General features: G+C 34.3%; 1 pseudogene; it reads right to left on the reverse strand.

Moving 5' to 3' along the window:
- Positions 1 to 18,229: 18,229 nt before the first annotated feature.
- On the reverse strand, positions 18,230 to 23,725 carry LOC123267847 (annotated as a pseudogene).
- Positions 23,726 to 24,341: the final 616 nt, after the last annotated feature.

Below are 24,341 nucleotides of genomic sequence, written 5' to 3' on the forward strand. Positions count from 1 at the left end.
TGCTACTAAGGATATTTTTTTTGATAATCATAATACTTGGTATTGTGCTACTAAGAATACGTGGTATTTTGATTATCACAATAAGTATACTGATTTTCACAATACCTAGGTATACTGATTATCAGTATACCAATGTAACAGACTATTAGATGTTTATAACCTCACTTTACTGGCACAAATCAATTGACTTATAAAGCTAACAAAACAAATTAAAATTAAAATTAAAAGTGTAATAATAAATTTTTTTCAAGCTAATATAATAAATATTAGTTGAATTCTATTTTTACCAGTGCATAAATCAAATAAACTAACTGTTAGTGTTAAAACGTCGATGGCAGTGACAGCGCATATATTATAGTTTACTGCGCAGAGTATAGGTCTTGAACTGACTTATATTCTGATAATCACAATACGTGGTATTTTGATTATCAAAATACCAAGTATTGTGATTATCAAAATACTTTTTTCTCAGTGTAGAGTTTTGAGCTCGGAGAGCTCAAAATGACACAATAATCATATTTTTGAGCTCGAAATAAATACATGCATCTATAAACTTTTGAACGAACTACATTTTCTGACTCAGCTCGACGAACTGAATCAGAAAATGACTAAATTTTTTAAAAGTTGCACCATGAGGACGGCTGCAATAGTTAGATTTTTATGAAATCTACTAAAAAGGTTTCTCATAAATTTTTCGTATCTTCTATGTATTCGTTACATTTTTTATTCCAAAATCTTATATTTTTTTTTTTTCTTAAAAATTATTGAGTAAAACACATTTGTATCTTGTTTGAAAATAATTATAGTGCTCTATTGAATTCCTTAAATTTCAAAATAACAAATTTTTTCTCGAGTAAATGTTTCAAATTAATTATAATAGAATATCTCTAAACAATCATAAAATTCATAAAATAATATTTTCCTTGAATCATCAAGACTTATTTTAAGTATACTTCTGTAACTGACCGACTCAAAGAAATAACAATCATCAGCTGAAGTTATAATTCCCGTTTTATTTATTGAAGAGTTAATCCAACAATGATACAATCGAAACACTTGTCAATGCTTTCTTTTAATTTATTTCACCGGAGTATAGAAAGTCACTCGGCTAAGTGAAAAAAAAAAAAAGAACTAAAAATATTTATTTACACAACGATAAATAAATATTTTTGTTAATAAAAAGGAATTATTATTAAAATAATAATAATGAGTAAGAAAACTGGGTGGCAAATGGCTTTTGAATTGACAATCTCTTTACTCTTTAGAGAGTTTAGACAGGAGTTTATAGTAAACGACGGACGCCATGATATTTACGAGGCGACGAACTGTAAATAATAGTGTTTGCAGCAATTTCTTGTTTCCATTAGGTACACAGGCCTCCGGGGGTTAAATTTACCCTATCCCCCTGATGGCAACCCTACGTAATGCTTGTTGCCGTACCCGTAATATAACTCTCTCTCGTCTTATACGTATATACATTTCGGTGTGGTGTCTCTATAATGTCACGAACGAGAGAAAGAAAGGGAGAGAATGATGCCATTTTGTTGTTCAAGAGGGAGAAAGAGCGAACCCATCCGACGGCGACCTTAGAATTCAATGAACAGAATCAAATGATCTGCATCAACGACCACAATAACAGCTTCTATCTGTACATGAAAACCACATTTTATTTTCTGTTTTATTTTACTTATTTGTTTACTAAACGGCAATCATTTTTTACGAGGGGCTTACACCTTTATAATTTGTTTTTAATTATAATAGTATTAAGGCGATTATTTGTGTTATTATAATTACAAAAAAAAAGGTAGTAAATCAAAATGTGGATGCCTTAAGCGCTTGTGTCATACGTAAATTAATTAAAGTTAAATTTAAATATCCAAAATGTTTTCATCAATGACTTGAATACTATTTTCAATTTTTTATCAAATGTCGATAGAAAAAAAATAATTAGTTTCGTTAATGTGTATGTTAAAAAGGTTAAGTTACTTTAAATTATGGCCTGTCGCGACACGGAAAAAAAATAAAGAAAACGGTTGACCCTGAAGGCCATCCCTGCAACTTCCCACTAGTTCCATACCTCGGCGCTTAAAATTGCACTTATGACGTTTTTGAGCTCTTCGAGCTCAAAAAAACAATTTATGTGTTATTTTGAGCTCTTTAAGCTCAAGGAGATGGCTTTTCTACGCTTTTGAGCTCGAAGAGCTCAAAAGTCTGATAGCGGTTTGATAAAACACTATTTTTTGAATTTTCAAACCGCAATAACTTTTGAATGAATGAACCGATTTTCATGCGGTTTGCGGCATTCGACGCAGTTTTTTAGCCTCATAAAGAATCTTTAAGTTTGAATTGATTAGGCTAGGGATATCGGAGTAATTTCGAAAAAACAATTTTTCTTACTACGCCGGTCGAAAGTACGGGGTTCCCGCTGCGATTTCACGGCAGAAAGCCTCACTTTTATGCCGTGATGGAGTCGCGCATGCACTCTACGACGGGGAGCCGAAAATAGTATTCATGCACTGACAACGAGATACGAGGCAGCAGTAAGTCCGAAAGTCGGTAGTCGCGCTCACTCTACACTGAAATAGTATTTTTCGTACCTAGGGCAGGAAAATAAGAAATGTCTCAGATTACATGTAATTATTGACCGAGGCGAAGCCGAGGTCGACAAACATGTGATCTGAGGCTTTCTTATTTCCTGCCCGAGGTGAGAATACTATTTTTCTCCTTGACGGAGGGGGAAAGCGGCATTTTCATTTAGCGCAGCGGGCGGAAAATTGACGCTTTCCGCCCGGAGGGGAAAAAAAGTTTAAGTCCTATGGGTATACTCTTTTTTAATTAATTGGTACTGCGAATATAATATAAAAAAGTTTAAGTATTATAGCAATACTTTGTGTAAGTGAGTGACTTATATTTTCCGTACGATACTATTGCAAGTTCAGAGAGTAAAGTAAAAAAAATTTCCGCGTAAAACTCAGCGCGTACTTCGCTTCTTTTTTCTCCGTGTTTATATACCGTGTTTATACCTTTAACCTAAACATCGTTTTTAAGAGCATAAAAAAAAATATTCATATAATTGACATTAAAAATAATTATTTATGGATCCGTGGGTGAAAAATAAATTAATTGAGTGGAATTAATCCACCTATCATCAAGTGTTTAAATGTATTACCTTACATATATGTAAGGTATAACATAAAATATCACATATGTCATTTTATAATATTGTAAAATTTAAACACATTGTCAACCGAGGTTGACTTTTATTACAATAATTGTAACATCCTAATATTAGTGTTTTAATCATTATTTTTTAATAAATAAAATTTAAAAAATTCAAAAATTAAATATATAAATTAATAAAAAATAAAAAACAATTAACATATTTGAGCGTATTGTGGTTATGAGTTTTGCGATGGCGCTCAAAGTCGGTTAAGTGTATGACTTAAACGAGTTTCAGTGTAGCGCTTAAAAATATTGCGTTGAGACTCAAATATTGTTTAAGTATATTCGCAATACCAAGTATTGTAATATCACTGAAATTTATAAGTGTGAGACATACTTTTTTTTCAGTGTATTACTTATGTTTATAAGCCTAACCTTACTTGTGATTGTTACGAATGTATCTATCTTATTATGTGTCAATGATTTTAGGTTGAAACTAAGTTAATTATAGAGAAAAATTTTATTTTAATAATTAAATATTTTTTATTCTGATAGATATTCTTAAATAAATAAATTCATTATTGAACAAATAATTATTTGAAAAAATACACAAACAAATTTTTTTCTTAATTTTTAACTTCCCGCTTAGAAAATTGAAAATTTTCAAAAATCGGGAAGTTATTGGTTTTACCCCATTTTTCGAAAATCGAGTTCTCGTCAGATCTTGACGTTTTAAGGTCCTAGGAAGCTTCCCTGAATGTTTTCGTGATGATGTCCGTATGTCTGTATGTGTGTGTGTGTGTGTGTGTGTGTGTGTGTGTGTCTTTCCTCTAATCCCTCATGGAAACCGCCGTCAGGCATTTCTTCGTGAAGGGAGGATCTAGCTACTGCTCTTCCTTCTGGTGGCCAAGGTGTTAACTACCTTCCTTCTGTCTTCTGCTATTTGCTCTTTTTCTTTCGGTGGCACGCAAGTCTTTAAGGACTTCTGTTGCAAACGTGTTGGTAGCGTTCCAGGCAGCTTCTGATGACAACATTGCTTCTACTAGTGAATCTGGTTGCATTCTCTGGTTCAGGATCCTCTCCAGTTCTTCACGCTGTGGATCGAAACGAGGACATACAAAGAAGACGTGCTCCGCGTCTTCAGCAGCTCCTGGGCAGGACGGGCACTCCGAAGAGTCATCGTGCTTAAAGCGGTGTAGATACTCTCGAAAACACCCATGTCCCGACAACATCTGCGTAAGATAGTAATTGACCTCACCGTGATTCCGGTTAAGCCAAATGTCGATCCGAGGTATGAGACGGTGCGTCCACCTACCCTTCTCTGCAGCATCCCATTGTAGTTGCCATCGGCCTATGCTCTTCTGCCGTTCTTCAATTCTAAGTTCTTCAAGGCTCAGTGCAGTTGACCTTTTTCGTTGGTAAAGGGCCCGCCTTTCCTCTGCTAGAACTCTAAGAGGTAGGTTTCCAGCAATGACGCACACTGCTTCTTCTGATATAGTGCGGAAGGCACTAGCTACTCGTAGGGCACTCAGTCGATATACTGGTCCAGCCTTTCTCCATGATTCTTGCGTCTTTAATGCGTCGGCCCAAATGGATATTCCGTAAGTGAGCACCGATATGACTACTGATGACAATAATAGCCTCCTGCTCTGTTTTGGGCCTCCGACGTTCGGCATCAGTCGTGCGAGACTAGCCCTCACTACTGACGCTTTGGCACTGACATGTTCCACTTGCTGCTTGAAGTTGAGTCGGGCATCAAGCATCGCTCCCAAATATCGGATATAAGGTTGTGATGTGATTTCTTGTTCGCCGACTTTCAGCTTAATGGTCTCTACCACTTTTCTGCTGGTAATAAGCACTGCCTCAGTCTTGTGTTGCGCCAGTTGCAGGTTCACTGCGTCCATCCACCGGTCAACGCGCTCAAAAGTGAGATCGAACAAATGGTTTATCTCGTCAAGGTGTTTGGCAACAATCACTACGGCTACGTCATCTGCATATGCTACGAGTTTGACGTTTCTTGGCAAAGTTAGTCTTAATAGACCGTCATACATAATATTCCACATGAGCGGGCCTAGGACTGAACCTTGTGGTACACCTCCAGTAATATCATACTCCCTCGGACCGTTCTTCGTGTCATACTTCAAGACCCTATTTTCAAAGTAGCTTGTTACGATCTTAAGAAGGTATTCTGGTACATTCTTCTCTTGGAGGGCCTGCATGATGCATTCCCAATTGGCGGAGTTGAATGCGTTTCTGATGTCTAGGGTCGCCACCAGGCAATACTCTTTCGTTCCACCCTTCCATATGGTTCCTGCGATTGCTTCCTTGGCCGTATCAACAACCAGTTTGATTGCGTCCAGGGTTGATCGTCCTTTCCGGAATCCATACTGATTGTCTGCCAGGAGTGGGTCGACTACTGCTTCAATTCTCTGGTGAATTATGCGTTCAAATATCTTACCCGCTGTATCTAGCATGCAAAGTGGGCGGTAAGATGACGGTTCATCCGGTGGTTTCTTCCCTTTAGGTAACAGTACCAATCGTTGCTGTTTCCACTTATGCGGGAAAGTCCCCTCCTTAAGGCATGAATTATAAACGTCTAGGAATAATGTTGGAGCTGCCTTTATGATGGTTTTCAAGGCTATATTAGGGATTCCGTCCAATCCCGGCGCTTTATTATTCCCTACACGGTTACAGGCCTCCAGCAGTTCTTCTTCAGTGACAGGTGGAGTGTCATCCAGTTCGCCTGGCGCGAACTGGTAATCGAAGTTGCGTTGCTGTGGGAATAGTGCAGTGACGATTTTCTGGAGAAGTTGAGGACACGTAGGTGATGGCATTTGTTGTTTTTTTAGGTGGGTCATAACCACCTTATAAGGCCTACCCCACATGTCTTTATCCACCTCGTTGATGAGCTCTTTCCAGCATTGTCTCTTACTATCCTTGATAGCTTTGTTCAATGATCGACGGGCTTTTTTGTATTCTGCGACCAGCTCCGCAGAGTTAGGTCGTCGATAGCCACGCTGGAATATTCTTCTTTTCTTTAGACACTCTTTCCGAAGAACACTGATGTGGTCGTTCCACCAGTGCACTGCCGGGCGTTGGCTTATGCTGTGTTTCCGGACCATACTGGCGTCACAGGCCTGGACAACTCTTTTCATCAGGTCCTTGGTCATTTCTTCTGCGGATCCAGTAGTAATCGGTTCACTATTAAGGGCTATTACCAATTTGCTTGTGTCAAAAGGCTTCACTTTCCATCCAATGGTATTGAATGACTTGATTGGTCTTCTTGTATTCCGGTCATGTGATATTTCCCAGAGAATTGCCTTGTGGTCACTGGCTGTGTAGATATCCATCACCTTCCAGTCGTATTTCCCACTGATGAGGCTGCTGCTGACGAAAGTGAGATCTACGATAGAGCTTGCTTCTCCTTTAGTATAGGTTGGCGTATCACCACTGTTGAGCTGGACTACATCTAGTGTAGAGAAAGCTTCTAGGAGTGCTTTTCTTCGCGCATTTGTCTGCTTGCTGCCCCAGTCTACTGCCCAGGAGTTGAAGTCACCGGCAATCGCGACCGGATAATGCTGCTTGGCGTTCTCGGTCAGTTTGTCCAAGAATTCAATGAATTCAACAATGGATAGGCTAGGTGGTGCATAACAGCTGTAGAAACGGATGCCGTTAACTGTTGCTGCTACAAAGCCGGCATTATCATTGTTAACTACACTCTGGAAGGGATGCTTACCACAAGACCAGATGACAGCCTTGGTGGTGCTGTCAGATTCCCAAGGCTGCGTATTCAGGTATCTGTATGGCTCTGCTATCATTACTAAGTCTAACTCTAGTTCTCTTGCTGTTTGCATAAGCAGATCATGTGCAGCTTCGCAATGGTTTAGGTTTAGCTGCAATATCTTCATGTCTGTTTGTTTGTTATCTTCTGGAGTGCCTCTTTAAATACTGGGCACCTGGATGCGCCGGCAAAAGGATTCCCCCCCCCTTAAAAAAAAAAAAAAAAAAAAAAAACACACACACACACACACACACAATACATTTAGACATAGTGACAACATCGCGGGGATAGTCAAGGAAGTTTCTGTGGCTTTAAAACGTCGAGATCTGATGAAAACTCGATTTTTGCAAAACGGGGTAAAACCAATAACTTCCCGATTTTTGAAAATTTTCAATTTTTTTAGCGGGAAGTTAAAAATGTGGTAAAAATAACAAGTGTCACATCATAATCTAAAACCAGACTTTCATTATATTTACTTTTATATAATTTTACATTTAAAAATTTACCATGTTACATCGTAAAAAGGCCTATAAAAGTAGTAAATATCCAAAATAAACATATTAGAGAAAGTGGTCAAGTCGAAAATACAAAATTTTTTGACAGTGAACACCGAAATAAAATTTAACTATTTTTTCAATTAAAAATATATTATTTATACAGTTAATGAAAGAATTAATAAGATAAAAAAAATTAGAAAAACGGTTGACCTAGAAGGCCATCCCTGCAACTTCCCGTTAATTCCATACCTAGGCGCTTAAAATTTCACTTATGACGTTTTTGAGCTCTTCGAGCTCAAAAATACAATTTATGTGTTATTTAGAGCTCTTTGAGCTCAAAAGTCTTATCAAAATTCGATGAAACACGATTTTTTTAATTTTCAAACTGCTGTAACTTTTGAATAAATCAACCGATTTTTACGCGGTTGACGGCGATGGATGTAATTTTTTGAGCTCTATAAAAATTTGAAACAGAAAAAATTGATCTGATGAAAAATTTTGAAGTTATTACAAAAAAACACTTTTTTCGATTTTTTTCGACAACGATATCTCACGAACGCATCAACCGATTCTGACGTTCTAGGTGGCGATCGATGCGGGTTTTTAAGGTTAAAAGCTGACTAGTTTTTGAGGTCGATAGGTTCAGCCAATTCGGAGATATTTAAAAAAAATGAAAAAAAAACTTTTTTTTTTCACTTTTCTTGCAATTTCTCGAAATCTACTGGTCCGAATCGGTTCCAACTTACGGGAAATCTAAGTTTGGCGAAGACATTTTGAATGACACTAACTGCGATCAAATCGGTTAAGCCGTTCAAAAGTTATAAGAGGTTTACACACACACACACACACACACACACACACACACACACACACACACACACACACACAGACGTACGGACATCATCGTGAAAATAGTCAGGAAAGCTTCTTAGGACTTAAAAACGTCAAGATCGGTTGAAACCTCGATTTTTGCAAAACGGGGTAAAACCAATAACTTCCCGATTTTTCGAAAATCTTCGATTTTCTTAGCGGGAAGTTAAAAATATTTCAATATTAGAAGCCCTGCCAATAATTGGGGCTTTTACCTTGCTTTTGGTTAATGTTTAAATTCACCATTTGTTTAGTTTTAAATTCACCTGAATTTTTTGGCATAGAATGGAAAGTCTAAAAATTTTTTTTCAAATTATTCTATTTCATGACGGATTTTCAATAATAATCATAAAAATTTGTGAAGTCAAATATTTCTATCATTCTATTTGTGTTGAAGCTTTTAGTGTTAACAAGAATATTGTGAACCGAAATTCGTTAATTAAATATACTTACATGAGTCTATCAATAGCTGGTGCACTGATAGAAGGATTTGTTTATAGTTAAAAATATTTGTTAATATTTAACAAATCATTTATTAGAGACCACTTTTTAGTCCTTAATAAATATTTCTTAGTATTTAAAAAGATTTATTAATATTTAATAAATCAATATCAGATTTATTGAATACAAACAAATCATTTTAAATACTAAAAAATATTTGTTTAATATTAAAAGTGGTCTCTAATAAATGATTTGTTAACTATTAACAAATATTTTTTGGTACAAATAAATCCTTCTATCAGTGTGTTATATTTCCGCATTCTACAAGTAAAAACAAAGAAATGAAAAAAAATATATTGTTTTCTTATTTTTCCAAAAAAAATTTGTTTACTTTGAAGCAGGCTGATTGAAACGTTTCGATTGTTTCAATAATTTGTAAAAATGAAAAAAAAAATCATTGATATCTTTCTAAATACACTGTAAAAATCGGGAGTAAATTTTACTCCGCATTCACTTCCACCACTCTTACCGGAGTAAATTAATTCGAAACTCCGCGTTCGAAGTGAATCCGGAGTTTTTTTTTCATCGAGACCTTTCATTTGCATGGTTGCAGAAAATTTTCCTTTTTATAACCCGACATTTCTTTTCGGATCGTTTTTGATGTAATGATATAACTATAGGGGAGAAGGGGGTCAATTAAACCACGGGGCAATTGAACCACTCGACTTAAAAAATCGAAAAAATTGGAAAAATGCTTCATGCTCTTAAAATTAAATTCTAATATATTGAACTCAGACATGATTAAAATTTGAAATCATTCCAATTAATAAATTTTGAAAAATTGAGATTTTTTTATCTTTAGACATGTAAACTTTTTTTTCGGCTGATGACAAATTGTTTAATAATATTTCAATTTTTTAATTAATTGATAAAGTTTGAATTGTAGTAGTTGTATATACTTATACTTTATAATCCTCAACTTTGTCTATAGTGATATAATATTTTATTAACTTCCCGCTAAGAAAATTGAAAATTTTCAAAAATAATTTTTCTTATATTTCTTTCGACATTATTTTAAGGCCTCTCATTATTTGTTAATCAATCGCTAACAACTGATTTTATTACGAATTCTTTATGAAATTTTCGATAATAAATATGCAGCTTTATCAACATAAACTATAGCAACTTGGTGTGCGTCATTGTGTACTTCAAATTTTTTCAAGTCCTCAGAGATAAATTTCACGATTTTCATAAAAAGTAAAATATTCTGCAACCATGCACACCAAGTACGTTCCAAAATTGTTTTTTTTAATTTTTAAATTTACAACAAAATTATTAAAATTTCCAAAAATCATATACAATCATATCGGTTGATAGGATTTTTTTTTATTTTATATCTTTTTATAAAAGAAAAAAAAAATTTTTAACTTTCCGCTAATAAAATTGAAAATTTTCAAAAATCGGGATGTTGTTGGTTTTACCCCGTTTTTCGAAAATCGAGTTCTCATAATATCTCGACGTTTTGAGGTCCTAGGAAGCTTCCCCGAATGTTTCCGCGATGATGTCCGTATGTCTGTATGTATGTATGTGTATGTGTGTGTGTATATGTGTGTGTGTGTGTGTGTGTGTGTGTGTGTGTGTGTGTGTGTGTGTGTGTGTGTTTTTTTTATAGAGAAGCGAAAAAAATCTTCCAAAGACACCGCTATCATTGAAAGATGATGGTCGGTAGTGTGGGACTTTTACCCACTAAAAAAAACTCCTCTCTCTTCCCCCGTGGATGGTACGGAGATGACTGGATCGGAACCACGTTAGCATTACTTCAATCCAGCCCATGTTGCGTCTCACTACGCCTACTCCTGGTTACTGGTCCCTTTCTGCGGTTTTTGCTTTTAGAAGGTGCTGCGCGTAGGATGCAACAGCTGACCAATTATCTTCTTTTCTAAGCATGCAGGCTATCAAGCTCTCGGGGAAGAGTGTGGTGCCTATCATTTCTCCGGTGCTGCTTCTGTAGTCCTTCCACCGATCACACTCGAAGAACGTGTGCTCGGCGTTGTCAATTTTGTCTGGGCAGTATTGGCACGTTGGTGTGCTGTGCAAATCCATCTTAAAAAGATAGGCATTGAACTGCCCATGCCTCGTCAATAGGTGGGTCAGGAAGAAGTCCGTTTCTCCGTGCTTCCGAGAAAGCCAGACGTTTATGTTCGGAATCAGGCGTGCCGTCCATCTGCCTGTTTCCCCGGTTGTCCATCGGTCCTGCCACTCATGTAGCGTTTCCGTCTTTATCTTTGCTCTTGTCTCCTTAGAGTTGTCACCATTTAATTTGGCGTCGTAGATTTTCGCTCTCTCGAACGCTAGTAAGTCGATTGGCGCGGCTCCTGCTATGACTAATACGGCTGCTTCTGAGACCGTGTGGTAGGCACAGGTGACTCTGAGCGCTCCTCGTCGTTGCACTGCTGCTATTTTGCGCCGGTAGGTCTTCTGTTTAAGGATATCTGCCCATATCTCCGCTCCGTAGAGTAATATCGAGTGAACTACTTCTAGAAGCACCCTTCTTTTCCTGGTTCGTGGTCCTACCATGTTGGTCATGATTCGTCTCGACAGGTTTGATACTGTCTTGGTAGCTTTCGCGCAAGCGTTTTCGAGGTGTTCTCAAAAAGACAGCTTTTCGTCGATCATTACTCCTAAATAACGCAGTGCCCTTGTAGATGTCAGTGTTGTCCCGCCCATGTCGATGACGAAGGGTTTTGGGAATCACTTTTGACGTGTTAAAACGACCATCTCGGTTTTCTGCTTGGCTAGTTTTAGATGATACTTCTTAAGCCAATTTTCGACGGCGTCAATGGTTTCCCGAACCAGTAGTTCTGCCTCCTCAGCACTGTCTACTACTATCGTAGCTGCGACGTCGTCCGCAAAGCCCGTGAGTTGCACTTGTTTTGGCAGCACACAGTAAAAAATATTGTGTGAAATACGGTCAACACAAAATTAGAATTAAAATTCAACACACTTTTGTGTTAAAAAGACACAAACTTTGCGTTAAAATGACTCAAACTTTGTGTTAAAACAACACAAAGTGTGTTGAATTTTAACACTAATTTTGTGTTGACCGTATTTAACACAGAAATTGTTTTGATTTCACACAATATTTTTTACTGTGCAGGATTTCCAGGAGTTCGTCATAGTCCGCGTTCCAGAGGTCGGGCCCCATGATTGAATCTTGCGGCACGCCAGCCGTTATGTCATGTTCTTGTGGGCCTTCTATCGTTTCCGCTATCAGCGTTCTTTTGTCGAGATAGTCCAACTATTGCCAGATTTCCTGGCTTCACGTCGAATTTGTGCTCCAAGGCATCTAGGATGTCACCCGAATTCGCGCTGTTGAAGGCGTTTTTTATGTCTAGTGTGAGGACAAGACACACCTTACGGGCTTTGAGGCTACAAGACCATGCTTCTCTCGCTGTCCCTACGACTTTCTAGATCGCGCCGACTGTCGATCGTCCTTTCCGAAAGCCATGTTGGTTTGTGGCAAAGCCTCCAGCACGATCGATGTCGTTGCGTAGTCTTCCCTGTATGAGATTTTCGAGCAGTTTCCCAACAATTTCGAGGATGCAGAGTGGTCTGAACGACAAAGGTGTTACAGGGCTACTTTTACCTTTGTCTAACAGAACCAATCTCTGCCACTCCCAAGCCGTTGGAAACGTGCCGGTTGCTAGGCATGCGTTGTAAGCGTTCAGTAGTATATCTGAGTATTCCAGGGCTACAATCTTGATCATCGATGCCGTGTGTGTGTGTGTGTGTGTGTGTGTGTGTGTGTGTGTGTGTGTGTGTGTATGTATGTATGTATGTGATCCTCTTATAACTTTTGAACGGCTTGACCGATTTCTTCGCGGTCGGTGCCATTCGAAAGGGCTTGATTAAACTTAGATTTTAAATATACTTTGGACCGATTTGAACATCAAAAAACCACGTCGATCGCCACCATCCTGGTCGAAATCGGTTGATTCGTTCGTGAGTTATCGTTGTCGAAAGAAAACTGAAAAAAGTTTTTTTTCGGAATCAATCCAAAATTCTTAGTTTGATCAATTCATATTTAAAGATTCTTCATAAGGCTTCAAAAACTTCGTCGAATGCTGCCAACCACGTGAAAATCGGTTCATTCATTCAAAAGTTATTGCGGTTTGAAAATTCAAAAAGTTGTGTTTTATTAAACTACTATTAGAGTTTTGAGCTCAAAAAGCTCAAAATTTCATAAAATCATATTTTGAGCTTGAAGAGCTCAAAAAAGTAATGTGTGATTTTGAGCGCTTAAGTACAAAATGAGCGGGAAGTTGTAGGGATGGCCTTTAGGGTCAACCGTGGTCCTAATTTTTTTTTTTAGTTTTTTTGGTATTTCTCGGAATCTACTGATCCAAACCAGTTCAAACTCAAAAGAAATTTAAGTTGGATGAAACTCTTTAAAACGCCCCTAATTTGGTTCTAATTCGTCAAGCCATTCAAAAGTTCAGGCGTAAGCGCATCTAGTGGGATAAATATACACAATATATACAGTAGGGTGTGCCAAAATGTAACTTCCGTGAAGAACCTTGAAGAAACACAGCTGCTCTTAAAAGTGGAACTCAAAATTCCAATTTTAAAAGGTTCTTCACGGAAGTTACATTTTAGCACACCCTAATATATAGATATACATTCTTCTGGATTTTGTTTTATTTTATTAATTATACAGAAACTCAAAAGTCTGATAGAAGTTTCATAGAACACTACTTTTGGAATTTTCAAACCGCAATAACTTTTGAATGGATCAACCGATTTTCACGCGATTAGCGGCATTCGACGCAGTTTTATCAGCCTTATGAATAATTGTCAGGTTTTCATTGATCGAACTGAAAATTTTGGAGTAATTTCGAAAAAACACTTTTTTCGCTTTTCTTTCGTTCACGATATTTCTCGAACGAAGATACTGATTTCGACCAGCTTGGTGGCGATCGACGTGGTTTTTTATTATCTAGAGCTAATTAGTTTTTGGAATCGATCGGTGGAGCCGTTTAAAAGTTATTAAAAAAAAACCACATTTGAAAAAATTTTTTTTCTTAGTTTTTTTAAGATTTTGCAAAATCTACTGATCCGAATCGGTCCAAATTATACTCAAAATCTAAGTTTTGCCAAGCCCTTTCAAATGGCACCAACCGCGATAAAATCGGATGAGCCGTTCAAAAGTTATAAGCGGTTCACACACTTTCACACACACACACACACACACACACACACACACACACACACACACACACACACACACACACACACACAGACACAGACACAGTGACAACCTCGTGGGAGTAGTCAGGGAAGCTTCCTGTGACCTTCAAACGTCAAGATCTGATGAAAACTCGATTTTTGCAAAACGGGGTGAAAACAATAACTTCCCGATTTTTGAAAATCTTCGATTTTCTTAGCGGGAAGTTAAAAATTTAACTGAATTAATGCATTTTTTCGCAAGTTACATTGTATTCGGAGTTTTGTACGTAACGGACAGGAAAATTTTTTGACCTATTTTGATATTTTTTTCCGTTTTTATTGCACTAAATCAATTTTTGAAAAGTGTCAAATTAATCTCCATTAAATTATCTTAACAATAGTATGCAAAATATCTTCATTCCGTGAACTGACAGGGCTATAATAATAAAAAAAAATATTTTTTTTCGATCGTGAAGCACTCTCTGATGCTTTGTATCATGAGTCGTGCAATTTTAATATTTCATTTTATTGTTATTATTGTTTTTTATTTTTAACCTTTTTTGTGTCCCGGATTTTCCAATCTTCTATTCTATAACTGACAATTTCATGAAAATACGATCAAGGAGACGCGGAGCGTCGAAGCATAAAACAGAAGCATATTGGCGTTAAATACAAGTAATATTCATTGCTCATACTCTGTTTATTCAAAAATAATTACGGTTAAAACACCCTCCTTTTCTAGCTAAAAATCGTAGTTTTCATGTTGTGAAATGAATACATTATATTGAAACTAAAAAGTTTCAAAATTCTTCTTTTAAATGCATTACGTTGTTAAATATAAATACATAACATAATATTATTGTCTGCATTGTATATATTATATATTTAGTACATAAGTAAGAGAAAATTTTACGACGACATTTATTACGATTTAATGTAATAAAAGTCAAATAAGCCAACAGCCGATACTGTAGTTTCGTATTTAATACCTTTATGTATAAATCCCTTGAAATTATACAAAAAAAATGTTTTATTTCACAGATAACACGTTAGTTACTTTCCAAAATCGGTAATAAAAAAAAAGTAAACCTATTTATTTGTAAAGTTATTTTTTATGCATTAGAAAAGTTTATAAAATTTATATAGGTATCGGTGGTTGTATACCGTAAATATAAATAAAAATGGAAAGCCAGGCCATTAAGAAAGTTGAAAAGTATGACGCATATGGCTGTTACGAACTGATATCTAAGACACTCAATTTAGTTATTTTACAGCAGTAAAGTGTATTTTAGACTATTATCCATACTTGTTGTTATTTAGAATATTATATGACTTTTATTTTTGATATCTATTATAATTGTAATTATTATTATTATTGTTTAAAGCAATTAAATTTTATTTTTTGTTTTAGAAAAAATAATTAGTAATGAAAATTGAAATAAATTAAGATTGAAAAAAATAAGTGAATTTTGTTTTCAATTTAGACCGTAACGCTAAAGATCTGAAAGAGGATTTATATTTTTTGTAAAACAAGTTTGGAAAATCTAAATATATATTTATGCATTAAGCACCAACGTTGTATTGATCAAAACAATTATTAACAATTTTATATCAAACGTCAATAGCAAAAGAAAATAAATATGTACTGCACACTACAACAATTAATTGAAATAATCATTTTGATAATGAGTTAAATATACATAAATTACAAGAATAATTATTTTCGATACATATGTGCAAAGGGAGGGATTTTGACGGCTTGAAGTGACGTCACAAGTTTGAGGCTATGGGCGCATTCTAATCAAGACCGAGTAATTTATCCGGACAAGCGTAGCGAGTCCGGATATAGTACGAGGTCTTGATGAGAATGTATGGTATCCATAGCCTCAAATGTGTGCCTTCACTTTAAGTTTGTTAGGGTCCCTACCTTTGAGCATAAAGTATCGAAGATAATTTTTTGTCATATCAATTGCGGAAGTTGGATTTGAGAGAACAGTCAAAAATTTTCAATTACTGTTTGTTTTATTTAAAGACACAAGAATTAAGTATGTCACATGATATTAAATAGCGATGGATTAAACGTACGTATATGTTGAAGTTGTTTACAAAATTCAACTGTCGCTAAGACTCTTTTTACCCAGCGGACCCAGCGGACGTTTGTCGAATTAAAAAATAATTCGACTCATCTATAGCGTATTTTAGCGTAGTCGTGCAGAAATGTAGAGATAGATACAGAGAGAGGTTATTTTTCGATACTAGTGCGAGGTAAATTAACTAAACTATAGATTGCCAGAAATCATATTCTTTGCGCCCTCTGTATGTTGCTCGAAAATCCAACTTTCGCGGTTGATATGACAAAAATGAATTTTATCTATCGTTCAGTTTTAAAGCTCGTTTAAATTTTCCCACGGATAGTATTTTGGTCATACGAATTGAACGCCCTCTTTCGTTCCGATGCTTGAATCATAAAAAAAGAACCAATGATAAAGACTGCATTATCTTTGGTCAGCCAGCGAAATAATTGACTATATATAGTATTAGCTGTCTTCAAGCTGTATTTAAAAATAAATTTTTATAAATGGCTGCTTTAAGGACAGAAAATTTCTCCAACTACCAGCCGAAAAAAATTAATTATAATTAAACAAGACAATTTCGAGCGGCAATTTTTAGTCCAAAAATTCCTATAAGGCAGATAAGGAGACTAAAAAAATAAATTTAGTTGAAAAATTGAGTTTTTCAAAGGTTATCGTGTTGACCTCTCCATAAAGACTTGAAAATCGACACTATAAGCCATTGAAATCACTTTTTTATGTAAAAATAGAAATTATTCCATTAAAAAAAAATTTTTATCAATTCTACGATTTTTTTTATGTATATGTTGCATACAATATGACTGTCAGGTACGATTTCATGTGGCAAAATGTTGGGATTTCTAAATGATAATAGAGCAAACCTTCTCACCCATGCTAAAGGTTTCAATAATAAGTTATCAACTGACGAATTTATCGAAAATTATCAATTATATTTAAGAAAAATATTTATCATGTTAATATTATTAAAATGTAAACAAGAGATTTAATATTAAATGATTATTACATTATTAGATCATGATTAATGATTAATATTATAATTTTTCTTTTTTTAAGAAGAAACTTTAGCTATTACCGCAAATAAATCCAGTGGATAACATAATAATTAATATTTTCATACACGACTAAACAGTTTGGGTTTCTTGCAGATATATTCAAGCAGTATATATGAAGTGTTGATGTCAAGAAGTTAACCATAGCACACCGTGGAATCTTGATTTTAAGTTTCACAACTAACAAGTGTTATATTTCATCGCGTTAATGTCTTACTAGATAAACTATATGTATAATATTAGACGCGCTCGCGTAATGATTTAATTTAACTTTGGCCCAAGCCACTTCCGTCATTGCTTTCGCTCACGGGTTTATGAGTTATTAATACGGATTCTTGATGTTATATTAAACAAGATAATAACGTTTAATTATATATTACAATCTCATCCCGGCTATAAATAATAACAATATAACTAAAAAGCTTATTGATAACGACTGACAACTTATTAATTACTTGGTAGTTATTTTCAATTCAAAAATTACAAATGAAAATCAAACTGAAAATTCAATGGATTGCTTATTGTTTGCTGAAAGACGTATATGATGTTATTTATTATTTGTTTATTTTCTTTGAATGAATAGACGCGAGAAGAGTTAAACAGGGTGAGACTATAGAAATGCCTGGGGTATACAAACAGCAATATCGAGGATAGCGAATTGTCAGGATGACCCTCAAGCGGTTTTCTTTTTAGCGTCAAAAATTCTTTGTATGTCTATTCTTCTGTTGTTATTATTATGGCTTTATTTTTTGCTGATTGAGCTTGTATGCATGTTTAGGTTAAAAATAAGATACAACAATCGGTTTTTGTAATCTTACATATAATTAAAGTCATGAATTCTCATTCTGTTTCACATGAAAAAATTAACTTCAATATTAAAAACTTCAAAAATCATATTGAATTTTTTTTTTTATTTTCAGCGATACAACGGTATAAAAAAAATTTTTCGCGAGTCTTTATTCAAATTTTAATTCGAATACAAATTCGAAAGCCAGCTGAATATCTTTAATAAGGAGATAACTATTAAGAAAAATATTTTTCTTTAATTAAAAAATAGAAAAATATAAATTTTCGACTTTTGTTTTAAATTGCAAATTTTTGTAAATCAAAAAGAAACTTCAAGATACTGATAAAGTTTTATTACGCCAGAGTTAATTTCTGATTTTTCATCAATTCTTCGCTAAAATTATCGCCGTTAAAAAACTTGCGGTATCTAAAACAAAGAAATCAAAAAATCATTTAAATAAATACAATTAATTTAAAAATTAGTAACTTACATAAAATTAAACTTCATTATCTCTTTTTCCGTTAAAGAAGGCTGAGTAGATTCCAACGATTTAAGAAGACAATCTTGAGTTATTTTTATCACACTTTTCTGACTCTTATTCTGTAAATAAAAAAGTTATTAAACCAAGAACTTATCGATTATTTTTCGCAATATTTTTTTTGAATACTTAAGACAAGATAATTACTACGGTATTTAATCTGACATTATTATATAACCTATTAGATAAGGAATAAGACCCTCGACAATCATCCAGGCGTATATATATTATGGGATGAAGCATAACTGAGAGTGGTTGCTTGGCATGCACTAATGAAGTTGCTAACGTATCCCCCAGTTATATTACATACCTACTTATCTAAACACTAAGTAACTGTATAAGATAATTTTTGCTCTCTCTTCGGCAACAAGTTTATTTTTTTCTTATAGCGATTAACTTTCCCATTAAAAAAGTTGCAATTTTCTCTCACAAAACAATTTGCATATAGGAAATTTATGCAGTACTTACTTTAGTTATTCCTGCATAACTTTCGTCAATAGCGTTTATTTTCGCTTGGACAAAAACAGCATTCAAATCAGCCCCAGTGAAATTTTCGGTCATTTTTGCCAGCGCTTTTAAATCAAAATCTTCAGCAGTCAAATTGTGTTGTTTGCACAAAGCTTTCAAAATTTCTTCTCGGTCGCTCTAAAAAAAATCATGCAATTAATTAAGAATTCAAAGTTTAGATAATAAAAAAGTTTAATTACTTCTTGTGGTAACGGACACAATAACGCTTTGTCTAATCGACCAGGACGTAATAAAGCAGGATCTAGCAAATCCGGTCGTGAAGATGCCGCGACAATTGCCACCCCTTCTCTTCCTTCCACGCTATCGAATTGTGTCAATAATTGATTCACAACACGGTCTGTTACACCAGTCGAGTCATGTCCTCGTCTGAAATAATTATTGTTTCAATTTCAATTATAATATATTCTTCTTTATTCTAGCATACGTTGTCTGAGGATAAAATTAAATTTATCTTGATGCAACCAACTATGTGTGTGTAGATTTTGAGAAATCTCGAAAATAAAATTGTCAAAAAAATGTTTTTTTTTTTAATAACTTTTAAACAGATGTAACGATCAATTTCAAAATCTATTTAGCTCTTAAACTTAAAAAACTACGTCAATTGCTGCAACTCACATCGAAATCGATTGATATGTGTTGAAGAAAACCCGTTAACGAAAAATTTCGAAAAAAGTGTTTTTTTTTTTTTTTCAAATAACTTCAGAATTTCTACTCGAATCGTTTTTGACGAGACAAAATAACTACACTGAAAAAAAAGTTTTCTACGCTTCAGGATACAATATCGCTACTGTCACTATACGCACGTTACGAAACACTGGCTCGCTATGGTCACTATCCGTTTTGCTAATTTAGCGATCTATTGAATACACCTAGCGGTGACGGAGAAACTGACTTTGCATAATTTATTATTGATGTTTCAAATAATGATTTATATGATCGAAGCCAAGTTTTAAATATTTTAACCAGTAATAATAATTACGACAATAATCACCATGCACTTAATAATTGGCTAGATCGCGACCGTCAGGATCCGTTCCCTGATTATAGCGATATGCCGTTCACGATACAACGGATAGTGAAGCGTAGAAAACTTTTTTTTCAGTGTAGTTTGAAGAGTTCGAAAAGTACAAAAAGTATGTTTTTTGAGCTCGACGAGCTCAAAACTTCAAAATAGATCAATTCTCGAGCGTTTAGAACTCGTACATAGCGGGAAGTTCCAGGGATGGCCTGCAGGATCAGCCGTTTCCCAGATTTTTTTTTCATATTGTTTAATATTTATTATTAAACGCTGTATTGAATGTATACTTATAAATAATTAACTGCCTGTATCTATCTACCTTACCTGGGTGCTAAGCTATCGAATTCATCGAAGAAAAGTACACATGGCCTGGCTCGTTGCGCTCTAAAATAAAATTTAGATGTTGGGATGTAGAAATTAGAACAATGTTTTGCTATATTCTGATTTGATCCAATTATGTTTAATTATATTCGAATAAGAAGATATTTCTTCTTGGTATATATTTAAATGTCATTATATATAATTATATATAACGACATATATTAGGAAATAACTATGATTATATTAGAAATTAAAAAATCATACAAAATTAAGAATAATTATATCTTGCAATATACATAATCAGATCCATTTCTAAGTAAAGCAATAAACAAATTTGATTAATTACTTTTGAAAAATTTCTCTCACAGCTTCTTCACTGGCTCCAATATATTTAAATAAAAATTCGGGACCCTAAAAAAACAATCAAAATCTAAATAAATTAAGTAATCAATATATACACAACAACAAATAGATCTATTACTTTGATATTTATGAAGTTCAGCCCACATTCCTTTACAATAGCACCCCCCATGGAAATAATATATATTTTGGATATATTAAAAATATATCTCATTTTATATTTTGAATATAAATAAAATATATTTATTATATACGTGAAATATATAAAAATATATTTCACGTATATTTCAAATATATTCTAATTACAGTACTTTTGGGCGTTTTTTGTATATAAAAAATATATTTCTGATATAAGAAAAATATAAGCAAAATATATTTTTTTTGTATGATAAATATAAATGTCGAATATATAAAAAATATACTTAGAATGTATTTTAAATATAAGCAGCTCTATATAATGAAAATATTTTCCAGACTATATTTTTTATATATTTTAAATATAATTAAAATATACTTAAAGTATATAAGGTAAAAGCCCCAATATCTGATCATGTACCAGTATATGATCACTCCATGTATTTGTATACCTATATTTGTGAGTATAGATATACAAATACATGGAGTGATCATATACTGGTACATGATCATATATTGGGGCTTTTACCTTAGGACAAAATTGACAGCTCGAGATTTTGAACCGTACAAGAAACTGGCATAGCTTAAAGTTTTCCGGAACAAATATTGTAACCATGCACTGGCAAATGTTCTCAAGTTAACAAAATCCAAAATCTCGGGCTGTTAATTTTATCCTATAGATTTTAAGTATATTTTACGTATATATTAATTATATTTAAAATATATAAAAAATATAGTCTGGAAAATATTTTCAGTTTATAAAACTGCTAATATTTAAAAAACATTCTGAGTATATTTTTGATATATTCGACATTTATATTTATCATACAAAAAAAATATATTTTGCGTATATTTTTCTTACATCAGAAATATATTTTTTATAAACAAAAAACGGCCAAAATTTTGGAATCGAATAAGATTTCAAAACTATCCAGCAAATTGTTTTCCCTGATTAAGAAATCTGATTTGAAATGATTTAAATGCATCGGATTTAAATAATATATATATATATATATATAGATATACAATTAACATGAGGGTAATCATTTCAAATCATCTTTCTGAATCAGGGTTGCATTCTTCCATTATTGTTTTGGTTGTTCTGAAATTTATCAATTTTTTTCGTTCGACCTTTGTTTTCTTCTTTTCAGGTTCTTCGATAACATCTTCAAGAACAACATTATAAACTTCAACCGTATTCTTCCCTTGCAAAACATTTGGAACATTTAATTTCACGAGAAAAGTAGCACCACACGCCGAAATTTTGCTCTGATTGTTTATCAAAATTTCTTCATATTGTTTAATATAGTTCTTAAAAGCTTCTATTGTTACATTATTTTTGTTTATTGAAACCAAATCAATGTCACATTGTTTGCTCTGCTCAATATCGCATTTAGTCAGAATAATCTTGCTACCCAACTGTAATTTGCATTGTTCCGCAACATATTCAATAAGGAAGAAACTTTCATAATATATCGCTTTAAAATTCGCTTGCACATAATCGCTGATCACTATTTTGACCATTTTGTTCGTAACATCACTTGGATGCGTGTTTTCTTTGCTACTGTCAGATGAAACTTCCTTCAAAAGACAAAAGAAGTACTTTTCTTCACCAATCGAGAACCACTTTATCGATTGCGACAAACTGATGAAGACAACAAAGTCGCAATAGACTTGATCGCTGAAAGTTTCAGCGCTTTCGACTATACAAACTCGGAACAGTGCCCTGATAGCCAAGTTGGCCGCAACTTTCTGTCAATCTACTGCCGCAACTTGTCACCAACTTGGCGGCAACTCTTGGAAAGTAACTCGGTTGGTGTCAACTTGTTCACCAAATTGTCACCAAGTTGTCGGCAAAAGTTGCTCTGAAACTTTTTCACACCAAGTTGACGATAAGTTTCTCAAGAAATTTGGCGACATATTGCGGCAGTATATTGGTCTCTTTTTTCTCAGAAACTTGTAGCCAACTTGGCGCCAACAGTTACAAATTCGGAAGTTGGCCGCAAGTTGTCGCTAAGTTGGTGGCAACTATCTGACACCAACTTGGTTGGTCTGAAACTGTGGCTATCAGGGTGGCGGCAAATTTTGAACTCGGTAATTCGATAGAAAGATTTCTGCTTCACTGGCTTTAGCTTCAGTCGGTAAGTTATCAGATTGGAAATAAGAACGGTTCGAACTTCTTGACATAGGTTTGTTTTCGTAATTTGAAACATGTACCTCTGTAAGTTGTTGCAATTTGCCATAATGATAATGAGGCGTTATTTCAGTAACAATTAACGTAACATGCAAGTTTTTGGACAGTCAAATAACAAACGGTTGGTTAATCGCTACTATGCTTATCTGCTGGAGGATCAACTCTTGGATTTTACCCGCGCGTAATGAAATTATTTCAAAGTCGTCTTTGTTTTTTGGCAAAACGATTATTGACGTTAGAATCGGCACCAAATCGCTTATTAAATTAACTAGCAAATTATTGTTCTCACCAATGTTCAGCGATTGAGCAAAATTTGCATTTATGCATAAAAACTGATCGTTAAAATTAATCTGAGAATTAGCGTGAGAAAGATAACTTTTCTTTTCATGATTGTCAATTATTATTTTTATTACACTGACCTTTGACAGTTTCTTTGACTAAGAGTTCGGAAGGTAAATGAAACAATTTTTCACAGGTAAATATTTACTTTTCAGCTGTCCAACTGCCATGTCCGTTTTCGTTAATTATTTTAAACCGTCACATGTAAAATGTAAACACTATACTAATGTGATTATTATTTGGAGAATGAGAGAACACGTGGTTGTCTTCTGCGTCTGTCATGAAATGAAGGCATAAAGCCAATTGCTGGTAAAGTTAATTTACCAGCAACTAAAAGTGAGACGATGAACAGTTACTTGCCGCTGGAGTGAAAAAATAGGCGCCATCATGTATAAAAAAGCTCAGTTGTAGTTTTAAATAAATTGACTCATAATTAAAAATGTAAGATAAAAAATGATTAATAAAACATGACACTAAAATTAGCAGACGTCTGATTTTCTTTAACCTCCTGCTAAGAAAATCGAAGATTTTCAAAAATCGGGAAGTTATTGGTTTTACCCCGTTTTTTCAAAAATCGAGTTTTCATCAGATCTCGACGTTTTAAGGTCTCAGAAAGCTTCTCTGACTATCTCCGTGATGGTGTCTGTGTGTGTGTGTGTGTGTGTCTGTGTGTGTGTGTGTGTGTGTGTGTGTGTGTGTGTTTTAACTTTTTAACGGCTTTGCCGATCGATTCCAAAAACTAATCAGCTCTTAACATAAAAAACCACGTCGATCGCCACCAAGCCGGTCAAAATCGATTGATTCGTTCGTGAGTTATCGTTGACGAAAAAAATCGAAAAAAGTGATTTTTTCGAATTACATCGGAATTTCTGGTCTGATCGATTTGTCTTTGAAAATTTATCATAGAATTAAAAAAACTGCGTTGAATGCCACCAACCGCGTGAAAATCGGCTAATTCATTCAAAAGTTATTGTGGTTTGAAAATTTAAAAAATAGTGTTTT

This window comes from Cotesia glomerata, linkage group LG6 (assembly GCF_020080835.1).
Source record: "Cotesia glomerata isolate CgM1 linkage group LG6, MPM_Cglom_v2.3, whole genome shotgun sequence".
In the NCBI taxonomy this organism is placed as follows: domain Eukaryota; kingdom Metazoa; phylum Arthropoda; class Insecta; order Hymenoptera; family Braconidae; genus Cotesia; species Cotesia glomerata.